Genomic DNA, 12,347 nt, shown 5'->3' with positions numbered 1-12,347 from the left:
CATTCTTATAACACATTTAACAATAGAGATTTGTATAGAGAAGTTATAATAAGAGCCATCCCCACATAAGTATATTGTACCTGCTCCCCCAAAGTGTCCAGTGTCCAAAGATACATATGTACCCTTTTACACACTTCTTTTTGCCGGGACACATGTAAGTACATTCATTTGTTCGTTTTCATGGAAATTAGATCACACTCTACCCATGTTTTTCTCTGAATCACTCTTCACTTGACAATTTCTCATGGTTCCTCTAAATCAGCAGACATGGAAGAAGCACTCTTTTTGGTTCTTCTAATTTTTAACTCCCACCACTCTTCTGTCAGTTTGTTGTACTGTGGTGGCTTGCATGTTGCTGTGATGTTAGAAGCTATGCCACCGGTATTTCACATACCACCAGGTTCACACATGGTAGACAGGTTTGAGTGGAGCTCTGGATTTAGACAGACTAGGAAAAAGGACCTAGTGATCTATTTCTAAAAAAAACTGGCCAGTGAAATCTTCCAAATAGTACTGGAACACTGTCTGATTGAATGACAGAGGATAACCCCTTAGGTTGGAAGGCACTCAAAATACGAGTGGGGAAGAGCTACCTCCTCAAAGTAGATCCCACTTTAATGACATTTCCTGATGGGGCATAACTCATAATGAGAAGAAACTGATGCAAATATCCTTTAATAATCAGAATGTGGAATGAAGGAAGTATGAATCTAGGGAAATTGGAAGTCATCAAAAATCAAATGGAATGCATAAAGGTCAGTAATCCAAGGCATTAGTTAGCTGAAATAGCTTGGTTTTGGACATTTTAAACTAGACAATGATATGTCCTACTATGCCAGGATTGAGATACTGAAGAGAATGGCATCATATTCATCGATAAAAAGAACATTTCAAGATCTTTTCTGAAGTACAACATTACGAGCAATAGGATAATATCCACAGGCCTACCAGGAAGACCAGTTAATAAGACTATTATTCAAATTTACACACAAATCATGAATGTGAAAGATGAACAAGTTGAAGGTTTTTACCAAGTTATGCAGTTTGAAACTGATCAAATGTGATGCATTGATCAATCATTTAGAATGCGAAGTTGAAAACAAAGCAGACAAATCAGCAGTTGGAAAATAAGGTATTGATGATAGAAATGACAATGAAGCTTACATGATAGAATTTGGCAAGACCAATGACTTATTCATTGCACATACCTTTCATCAGGAACATAAACGGTGACTATACTCATGAACCATTCCAGGCAGAATAGACAGGAATCAAATTTGTGGAAGGTGATGATGGAGAAGGTCAATATCATGAGTCAGAATCAGGCCAGGGGCTGACTGCAGAACAGATGATCAGTTGCTCATATTCACGTTCAAGTTGAAGCTGAAGAAAATTAAAACAGGTCCATGAGTCAAAGTAAGCCCTTGAGTATATCAAACCTGAATTTAGAGAGCATCTCAAGAATAGATTTGATGCACTGCACACTAATGATCGAAGACCAGAGTAGTTGTGGGATGATAGCAAGGACATCATATATGAAAAAAAACAAAAAGTCATTAGAAAGACAGGAAAGAAAGCAAACACCAAAGAGGATGTCACAAGAGACTCTGAATCTTGCTCTTGAATGTACAGTAGCTAAAGAGAATGGAAGGAAAAATAAAGTAAAAGAGCTCAATAGAATACCTGAAAGGGAAGCTGGAGAAGACAAAGTATGATAATATAATGTGAACAGATCTGGAGTTAGAAAACCAAAAGGGAAGAAAACACCTGGCATTTCTCAAGCTGAAAGAACTGAAGGAAATATTCAAGCCTCTAGGTGCAATACTGAAGGATTCTATGGGCAAAATATCGAACAACACAGGAAACATCAAAAGAAGATGGAAGGAATACACAGACTCAATACACCAAAAAGAACTGGTCAACGTTCAACCATATCAGAAGGTAGCATAGGATCAAGAGCTGATGGTACTGAAGGAAGAACTCCAAGCTGCACTGAAGAAAAAAGGCACTGGCAAAAAACACGGCTCCAGGAATTGATGGCGTACCAAATGAGATGTTTCAACACACGGATGCAGTGCTGAAGGCGCTCACTTGTCTATTCCAATATATTTGGAAGACAGCTACCTGACCAAATGACTGAAAGAGATCTATATGTGTGCCCATTCAAAGAGAGGTGGTCCAACACAATGCGGAAATTATCAAGCAATGTCATTAACATCAGACGCAAGAAAAATTTTGCTGAATATAATTTAAAAACAGTTGCAGCAGTGCACAGACAGGGAACTACCAAAAATTCAAGCTGGATTCAGAGGAAGACATGGAACATGGGATATCATTTCTGATGTCTGATGGATCTTGGCTGAAAGTAGAGAATATCAGTAAGATGTTTACCTATTTTTGTTTACTATACAAGCACACTCAACTGTGTGGCTCATGACAAATTATGGATAGCTTAGCAAAGAATGGGAATTCCAGAACACTTAACTGTATTCATGCGGAATATGTACATAGACCAAGAGGCAGTCATTTGAGTAGGGCAAGGGGATACTGTGTGGTTTAAAATCAGAAAGTTATGTGTCATGGTGGTATCCTTTCACCATACTTACTCAATCTGTATGCTGAGCAAATAATCTGAGAAGCTGGTCTGTAAGAAGAACATGGCATTAGTTTTGGAGAAAGATTCACTAACAACCTATGATATGCAGCTGATACGACCTTGCTTGCTGAAAGTAAAGAGGACTTGAAGCAGTTACTGATGAAGAGCAACCACTACACCCTTCAGTATGGATTACACCTCAACATAAAGAAAACAAAAATACTCACAACTGGACCAGTAAGCAACACCATGATAAATAGAGAAAACACTGAAGTCATCAAGCATTTCATTTAACTTGAATCCATAATCAATGCCCACAGAAGCAGCAGTCAAGAATTCAAACAATGTATTTCACTGGGCAAATCTATTGCAAAAGACCTCCTTAAAGTGTTGAGAAAGAAAGATGTCACTTTGAGGACTAAGGTGTGCCTGAGCAAAGCCATGATATTTTCTATCACCTCACATGCTTGAGCAAGTTAGACAATGAATACGGAAAACCAAAGAACTGATTCATTTAAAATATGGTGTTGGCAAAGAATACTGAATATACCATGGACTGCCAGAAGAATAAACAAATCCATCTTGGAAGAAGTACACCAAGAATGCACCTTAGAAGCAAGGATGGCGAGACTTCGTCTCACGTGCCTTGGACATATTTTCAGGAGGGACCTGTCCCAGGAGAGGCTCATCATGCTTGGAGAAGCTGAGGGTCAGAAAAAAAGAGGAAGGTGCTCAACAACATGAACTGACACAATGGCTGCAAGAATGGGCTCAAACATAGCAATGATTGTGAGGATGGTTCAGGATCAGGCAGTGTTTCATTCTGTTTTACACAGGATCGATGGCATCTAACAGCCACAACTAACATATGTATGCGTATATATATGTATGTGTGCGTGTGTGTGTGTATGTATATATATATATACCCATTGCCGTCAAGTCAGTTCCAACTCATAGTGACCTTACAGGACAGAGTAGAACTGCCCCACAGAGTTCCCAAGGAGCGCCTGGTGGATTCGAACTGCTAACCTTTTGGTTAGCAGCTATAGCTATTAACCATTATGCGACTAGGGTTTCCATACACACACACACACACACACATATATATACACACACACTCATATATATGTGTGTGTGTGTGTGTATATATATATATGTTCTCTTCACTAGTTTTGCACCTCTAGAGATCCCAGGCTAAGACATTTGGTACCTACACTGGTTCTAGAGGAACCAAATCTTAAGGACGAGTTTTCTGAATTGATTCTCAAGTCTGGCTAATCTTAAAGGCACTGATGACTGTCTCCAGGAGTAAACAGGCTATTGCTAATCCATGGTGGAGGTGACAATAGAAATACGCAAAATACTACTACCACTGGATCAAATATTTGTGAGAGACAAGGCTCTGCCTGATTATATATTTGATACTTTTCTATAATTTTGTCAGCATAAGAATAATAAGGAAGCTGCTTGGTTGGTCCTGCTTTTGCTAGCCACACTGGTGAATGAAAGAAATGGACTCAAAGCTCAAGCACCACATACAAGATCTGAAAGCTGCCACCTGTGCCCAGAAAGAAAACCATATTTCTTATAGTAACAAGGCTAATGCTGCCAAAAATAAACTCAGATTCTTATCATAAGAGTGACTGAATTAAAGCGCCGGTTGAATATCCGACCTCAAATGGTGTCTGAAGTTAGAGTGAGGGCATTGATTGGGAAGAAATGGGATCCTGAAACTTGGGATGAGGACATATGGGCAGACAGTCAGAAAGCGGGGGACAATGAACCTCCAATTTCTGTTGAATCGCTCTTCCTAACAGAACCAGATCTTTTACTACCATCTGAAGAGATTCTCTAACTTTGCCTGCTAAGGCACCCTTCCCAGTAAAACAATTATCCCTTCCACCTCCATCTGATGAGATTACCCCAGCTGTGCCTGAAGTGTCTTGTTTGAGTTGTCTCCTGGGGTGGTGTCTGGGGCATTGCCTGGGGCATCACCTTAGGCAGATGCCTTATAAGACACGGCTGAACATCCCACTGCCACCACCCATTTTTGCTTCTAGACCTATACCTAGGCTTCAGTCCCAACAAGCCCCCAAAGGTGAACTATAAAGTGTGACCCAGGAGAAGGTATGCTAAACTCCTAAAGAACTGCTTGATTTTTCTAATATATACATACAGAAACCTGGTGAATATGTGTGGGAATGGCTATTCCAGGTGTGGGATAATGGTGCAAGCAACATAAAGGTGGATTAGTCTGAGTTTATTGATATAGGCCCAGGAAGCATAGATTCTTCATTCAGTGTTTCAGCTTGAGAGGTTAGAAAAGGATCTCATAGTTTATTTGGTTGGTTTACTGAAGCATGGATTAAGTGGTGGCCTACAATAAATCAAGTGGAAATGGCAGATCTGCCATTGTATAATGTAGGAGAAGGTAACCAAAGGCTGAGGGAAATTGGAATGTTAGAATGGATTTATTAGGCTGGACCCACAGACCCACACACGGAGTGCCCAGGGGGCTCTCTTTTTACCATAGCGGTGAGGTACAAATTTGGGAAGCAAGCCCCAGCATTACTGAAGACTTCTGTGGTTGCTATTTTACGTAAGTAAGAGTCCACAGTGAGAACTGCCCTAACTGAATTAAGACACCTAACTACAATGCAGTTGACTGGAGCCCATGGTGGTAGCAGCCAAGTGGTGGCACTCAATCAACAAAGACAAGATGGGTGTGGTTACCATAACAGACAGTAGAGTCAAAGCAGTAATCAGAATAGTCTGCTCGCATGGATTTATGGCATTGGCTACTTAGTCATAGTGTCCCTGGGAGTGAAAGAACTGGGAAATGTACATCTCCTGGTACCTAGTGTCTTAGACATCTAACGCTCCTGTAACAGAAATACCACAAACGGATGACTTTAACAAAGAAAATTATTCCCTCACAGTCCAGGAGGCTCTGTAAGTCCAAATTCAGGGTGCCAATTCCAGGGGAAGGCTTTTTTTCTCCGTCACTCCTAGGGGAAGGTCTTTGTCACCAATCTTCCCCTGGACAAGAAGGTTCTCAGCACAGGGATCCTAGGTCCAAAGGATGCACTGCTCCTGACACTTCTTTCTTGGTGGTACTGAGGTCCCCCTGTCTCTCTGCTCTTTTCTCTTTTATATCTCAAAAGAGATGGACTTAAAACACAACTTAATCTTGTAGATTGAGCCCTGCCTCCTTAACATAACTGCTTCAAATCCTCGATCATTAACATCATAGAGGTAGGATTTACAATACATTGGAAAATCACATCAGCTGACAAAATGGTGGATAATCGCACAATACTGGGAAGCATAGCCTAGTCAAGCTGATATATACATTTTGGGAAGACAGAATTTAATCCGTAACACCTAGTATGCAGCTATCGACCTGTTAATGCCTTTTTCTCCATACCTGTTTCGAAGTATCACCAGAAACAGTGTGCCTTCTCTCTGACCTAAGTATATAAGGACCAAATAATATAGAGGAATCTCTGTTACATTTTCTCCATCTTACCGTTATTTGGCCTCATAGGCAGACCCAGTCACTTAATTGCACAGCAGAATGAAGAGATTAAAGCCCCTACATTCTTGCCAGTGGACCAGGAAGGTAGCTGCTCAGACATCAGAGAGCCTCAGAGAGACAGAGAAGAGGCGGCTCAAGAGAGGGATACCATAAAGTTGTTTTTCATACCCCCCCCCATAGTTGCATATGCTTTGCTCTGACCCTAAGAAGTAGATCAATCCTTTGAGAACTGCATTATGGGTTAGAACACCAACAAGGTCCCAGACTGGGTGACACTCCCATAGATTACATCCAAATATCACCGCAAAGTCTTCAAAATCTGAACCGACATCTGAGCCACAGCATACAGAAGGTGGGAAAGAACCTGCAACCTGAACATAACTGGGTCAAGTGATTCCTAAAACAAACAACATCAACATTTTCTGTAAGTCTTGGAATCATAGACAAAAACTTTAAAAAGCTACTTTAACCATGCTCAAAGAAGTAACAGGCACACCTTAGAAAAACAGAAAAATACATAGAAACCATTCACAAATGAAAATTTTAGACAGGAAAAATAGAAAAATAGAGATAAATAATTCACTTGATCAGCTCTACAGCGGAATGCTGTTGACAGACAAAAGGATCAATGAGATGAAAACAGTTCAACTGAAAATATCCAATCTGAAAAAAAAATGAACAGAGCCTCAAAATAATCCAAAAATATCTAACATTTATTTATTGGAATTCCATAAGGTGTAGAGAAAATATGTGGTGTAGAAAAAAGTATCTGAAGAAATACTGGCTCAACACTTTCCCAATTTGTTGAAAGACATAAACTTACAGATTCAAGAAGCTATGCAAACTCCAACAAGTTAAACTCACATAATTTTACGCCCAAATGCCTCACGGTCAATTGTGGAATAACAAGGACCAAGAAAGTATCTTCAAAGAAGCTAGAGAGAAAACAACTCATTTCACACAGGAAAAACAATTGGAATGACTCCGTATTCATCATCAGAAGCCATGGAGGCCAAAAGGCTGTGAAAACAACATTTTTTCAACACTGAAAGAAAAGAAACATTAACCCAGTATTCTATAGGCTGTTATTTCCTTCATGAGTAAAGGAAAAATATTGACATTCTCAGGTGAAGGACGCTTAAGAGAATTCATCGCCACCAGACTTGTTCTAAATGAAACACTAAAGGAAGTTCTTCAGGTGGTAGACTTGGAATTTCAGGAATTATGGAAAGCAACAAAGTCGAAAGTACCTTCTGAAGTTCACCCTTCAGCCAAAGATTAGACAGGTCTATAAAACAAACAATAACACACGTGAAGAAAGTGTTTCTTAGTTCAATCGTGTGTATGAGACCAAAAGTGCAAAACCTGCCCAAAAGCACAGAAAAGAGGGCAGGATGGAACAGGAATCATGGCGGATGGAAACGGGGAACTAGAGCATAGAAGAGAATACTGACACATCATGAATATTGCCACCAATGTCACAAAACAATTGTGCATAAATGGCTGAACAAGAAAGTAATTTGCTCTGTAAAGTTTCAAATAAAACACAATAGAAAATTTTTAAAAAGTGGTAGGTATCTGGGTAAACATATTATGCCAACCCTGCTGTCACTGCACAACATGGCGCAGGACTCCCCTCTTTGGAAAGACTTTCTAGCCTATTGGAAACACTTTGGAATATACTCTTGGTGGCAAATTAGTATTAGAGAATGGGATTAATTTGGAAAATATGAGATGTCTGTACTCATGTCTGGTGAATAAACTGGATAATAACATTTTCAGAGCGAAATGAGATGTTCTAACAGAAAAATAGGCCTGAATTCCCACCTGGGCCATGAGCCTAATCTGAAGGCCTTTCCCAGAGAGGCATTTCAGGCACTTCTAGAACAGCAGGAGCACTGGGGTATGCACGTATCAACCTCCCCCAGGGCCTTCTCTGAGGAGTAAGTACCTGCTTTAATACTAAGCTTAGTGGTTCATAAATAGTCATTCTGCATAAGGTCTTCAGGTTCAAGTCTGTAATCCAGCTGGGATTCTGTGTGTGCTGCATCTCTGCATCAAAAGAACATACTTCTAGAAGCAGAATGCCAGGAGAGAGGCTGTTGGGCAGTTGGGGGTGGAGGGTGCTGTGCAGACAGGGGTGCCCAAGGGAGGCACAATATAGTCATTCTGCAGGAGGTCTAGTCATTCTGCATAAGAATTAGAATGCTTCTGTCAATGCATAATAGTTTACTTGCAGCACATAAACAAAGTGACTGAAGGACAAAGTCAAATAGTAAACCAAGCCACTCCCTGTCAGTCCTTACCTGAGAGGGTCTTCATCAGGACTTCCGGGGATGGAGAAGGAAACAGTAAACGCTGATTTATTTTACCTCTTCCTTCCTCAAGAAACAGGAACTGGTGTTAAGATGTCAGGTGTCAAGCCCCAAACTCCTCTTCTGGTCTGTATTTAAGCTGTATAATAAAACTGGGAATCAGGCAATCAGCCGTGAGCAGACAGACCCAGGAGTATTCCCAGTGCCCCACATCTTTGAGCTCCAATGAGATCCTGTTCTTAGTTACTACATTAGCAGAGGAGCTGAAAGACTGAAATTCCGTGTTTTAAGGCAACTTGGGCTTCAAACAGTCACTTATTGCTAAAGTCGTATTTCTCTGTGTTAATTTATGATCCTTAACTCAAATCCGGAGTTTGGAGCTCATTTTGATAACTCCTCATTAGTCTGCATAGACTAGAGTCTGCTCACAGTCAGTGATGAGAATGGAGGAAACAAAGTCCCTAGCCCAGAGGAGGGACTGCTCCCCATATTTGGGGCAATGCCCCTGGGAAGCATCAGCGAGGTGCACTTTGGCCTCTGTGGCTTTGCCTTCTGCTCCTGGAATTGCACCCTGGGGGCCTCCATATGCAGACCCAGAGTCCCTGGGTGACCACAACTCCCGCCCTTCTGGGTCATCGTCCGGACACACATTGTGATATGCTTCCTGCCCTCCTTTCCAGCATAAGCGCTGCGATCACAAGTGGCAGAACCAGTTCTCAGGTCCAGACCCTAGACCTTGCCCTCCTTGGCCTTAGGCTTCCCCTAGTCCTGGTGGAACCTGCAAGCACCCGGCTGGGCGGGCTTGGGCCTGTCTCAAAAGGCTCATGGCGCACGCGGGTTCCGCCTCCTTGGAGTCTGCGGGCTTGCGGTGGGCAGCCCGGCATCTCCTGCCTCCCTCGGGCGCCCTCTCTGAGCAGCGGCTCCCCTCCCCCTACCCCGCCAACCACCCAACAGTCGCACTGCCTGCTTTCTGCTTCTAGAAGCACGTTCTTTTGATGCACACATGCAGCACAAACAGAAGCCCAGCTGGATTACAGACTTGAACCTGAAAAGCACAACTTTAAAACTACTAGATTGGGGGAGGGGGTGTATTGGCAGTGAAAAAAGGAAAAAAAAAATAAGAAAAAGAACAATTACAAAAAAAGTATTAGAAGACTGTATCCTCACATTATGGACTCAAGAAGGCTGCGGATACACAACTGCGTAGATAGCATACTGTTGTCTCTTTCTTTGCAAATAAGTCTTAAATGAGGGAATTTGGTACCGGGAAGAGTTGCAGAGCCTGACTTTGGGGAAATCTGGGATTGATGAATTGGCTTGCATGAGGCTACAAGCCCTGATAATCAATATTTAAAGATGAGATTCGAGCAATCTAGAACATGCATCAGAATTTTTTCTAAGTAAATGAGCACCAGAAGATGCCTTTAACCACTAAATAAAGTGGGTCAGTAGTTCAAGATCTCCCTACAAAGAAAACGGCAGACCTAGATCGTTTCCAGTCAGGTTCCAGCAAACATGCAAGAAACAGTCATTTTAATCTTGTACATAGTCAACAGACATTACAAAACCATGAGATACTCCCCTAACTTGATCCTTAAGGCTAGTTTAAAAATGATAACAAATTAGAGAAGGAAGGTAGAAGAAGAGTTAGAGGACAAGCACACTCAGTAACTGAGATGCAAAACCCTACGTAAGATGCCAGCAAAGGAAATCCAGCAAAGGATAAACCACGTAACATGCCATGATCAAGGCGGTTTATTGTAGGCATATAAATTTGAGTGAACATTAAAGATTTAGTAATTTCATTCACCACATGCATAGGTGAAAGAAGAGAAGACATATGCTCACCTCAAGAGATGGGGGCAAAGCAGGTTGATAAAATGCAATCACACGGAGAGATAAGGACTAGGAGCAAACATGGAACAGAAAAGGAGTTCCCGAACGTGGAAAACTACAACTAGCATGATAGTTCATGGTGACGTGTGGGACATTCTCTTTAAAATTAATAAACAATAAAATAAGGGTGCTTCTATCATTACTTTTATTAAACATTTAACACTGGAAGTGTAAGCTAGTACAAAAAGAGAAAAAGTATAAATGCTATTCATAGATTATAACACTGTCTCCATTGAAAACTGTAGAAAATACTGGAATTAATAATAATCATAAATATAAAATAAATTGAAATTTCAATGCATCACCATCGAGCTGACTCTGTCATAACTCTTAGGTGAAAGCAAAGGACACTGATAGGAAAAGAGCAGGTTCAGGTGGGCTAGACCAAGGAGGGAAGAAAATTATTCTGCACTGGGCTGAACTTATAAGCACGGTTATGTGTGTTAGTTACCTAGTGCCTCCATAACAAAAAATATCACAACTAGATGGCTTTAAAGAACAGAAATTTATTTTCTCACAGTTTAGCAGGTAGTCGTTCGAATTCAGGGCATGGCTGTAGTGGGAGGTCCTTCCTTGTCTACCTCAGCTTCTAGTAAAAAAAAAAAAATGCCAGCAATCATTTGTGTTCCTGGCCTTCTAGAAGCATCTGTCTTCTTTGTCTGTCTTCCTTTTCACCTGTTTGTGTCTGGGTGTGTTCTGCTCCTTTTATAACTAAGAAGAGTTACGCTTAGGACCCACCCTACATTGGTATGACCTCATTCACATAATAAAAGCAGGCCCCCTCTTTCCTAACAAGGTCAGATTTACAGGTACAGGGGTTAGGATTTCCACATACATTTTGGAGGGACACAATTCAATCCCTAACAGTCGACTTACCAGATATTCCGGATTGAGAGTACTCGCATGAACAGCTGAGAGTGGTTCCAATTCTTTGCTACATTCGTTGGCTGAAACTTGTCTCAATGGTCATCCATAGGAATGCTGGAGCTTTTTATTGTGTAGGACCTAGCCAACCATTCCTAATCACATCCATTGTGTGGAAAAACACACATTCCCATCACTGAAGCCTTGAGAAATTCATCGATAAGAATGGAATGGTGGTTGGAACCAAGAATTGTTTCATAGCCTAGATAACATGGTGTAGGTGTTAGATATTCACATGGAGATGTCCGGTAATAAAACTTCACCCCACACGGAGATGTCAAGAATAATACCAACAGCTAATGTTCATTGGGTACCTACACTGGTGCCAGGCACTCCTGTGCTTTTTCTTTCATGTTTGCTTTTCGTGATGGCCATATGAGGAATGTAGCATTATAATGCATAAAGAGGTCAATACAGAGAGTTACGCTCACATTTGAATATATGAGTCTGGACCCAGGAGGAGTCTGAATGGATGGAGGTATAAACCTCACGTCCTTAGCTACAAATAGACAGCAGTGAACTCACTGAGGCATCCTAGAGGGAGGGTGTCAATAGAGAGAGGAGCAGGCACCAAGCCCAAGGGTACTCTGGTATCTAGAAGCCTGCCAGGTGAACAGCAGCCAACAAGCCTCTCTGAAGTCCAGTGTGGTTCCTGGAAGGTTGTCTGTCCTTGCTCTCAGCTGCATTTCCCCAGTGCTCCTCCCACCTGCACTGGGTTGTCCCCTTCATGAGGACAGGGACAGTGTGTCAGTGTGTACCTTTCACCACTGTATCTGCATAACATAGACTATTTCTGGCCCATGGAATATACTGACTGAATGAAAAATAAACAAACGATAAGGACGTAAAATCCTTCGTAGTTGATACCTTGGAATACATTAAGGGGCTTCATGAGTAAGAGGGAGAAAAACTGATCAGGGCTGCTTCTGAGACCATCTCTTAGGCGTAAAGAGTGTTAAACAATAATTAAACAAAGAGATTTAATGGCAGAGATGTATGTTAAAAAGATGTAAGTATAGGTTGAGGATTACTAGAAACATGCACATTTATTATTGCAACTATAGTCAAATCGTTAAAA

General features: G+C 41.3%; 1 long non-coding RNA gene across 1 annotated transcript in view; it reads right to left on the bottom strand.

Moving 5' to 3' along the window:
- Positions 1 to 323: 323 nt before the first annotated feature.
- The window catches only part of LOC135229177 (uncharacterized), a 384,177-nt gene continuing 372,153 nt past the window's right edge, over positions 324 to 12,347 (bottom strand). The window contains exons 5-6 of the long non-coding RNA XR_010319942.1: positions 8,441 to 8,588; positions 324 to 1,383 (exon numbers count right to left, since the gene is read on the bottom strand). This is a non-coding gene — a long non-coding RNA (uncharacterized LOC135229177). The remainder of the gene's footprint in view (positions 1,384 to 8,440; positions 8,589 to 12,347) is intronic.

Source organism: Loxodonta africana, unplaced genomic scaffold (assembly GCF_030014295.1).
Source record: "Loxodonta africana isolate mLoxAfr1 unplaced genomic scaffold, mLoxAfr1.hap2 scaffold_114, whole genome shotgun sequence".
Taxonomy (NCBI): domain Eukaryota; kingdom Metazoa; phylum Chordata; class Mammalia; order Proboscidea; family Elephantidae; genus Loxodonta; species Loxodonta africana.
The sequence above is the reverse complement of the archived record's forward strand: the minus strand, read 5'-3'. Positions and strand labels throughout refer to the sequence as shown.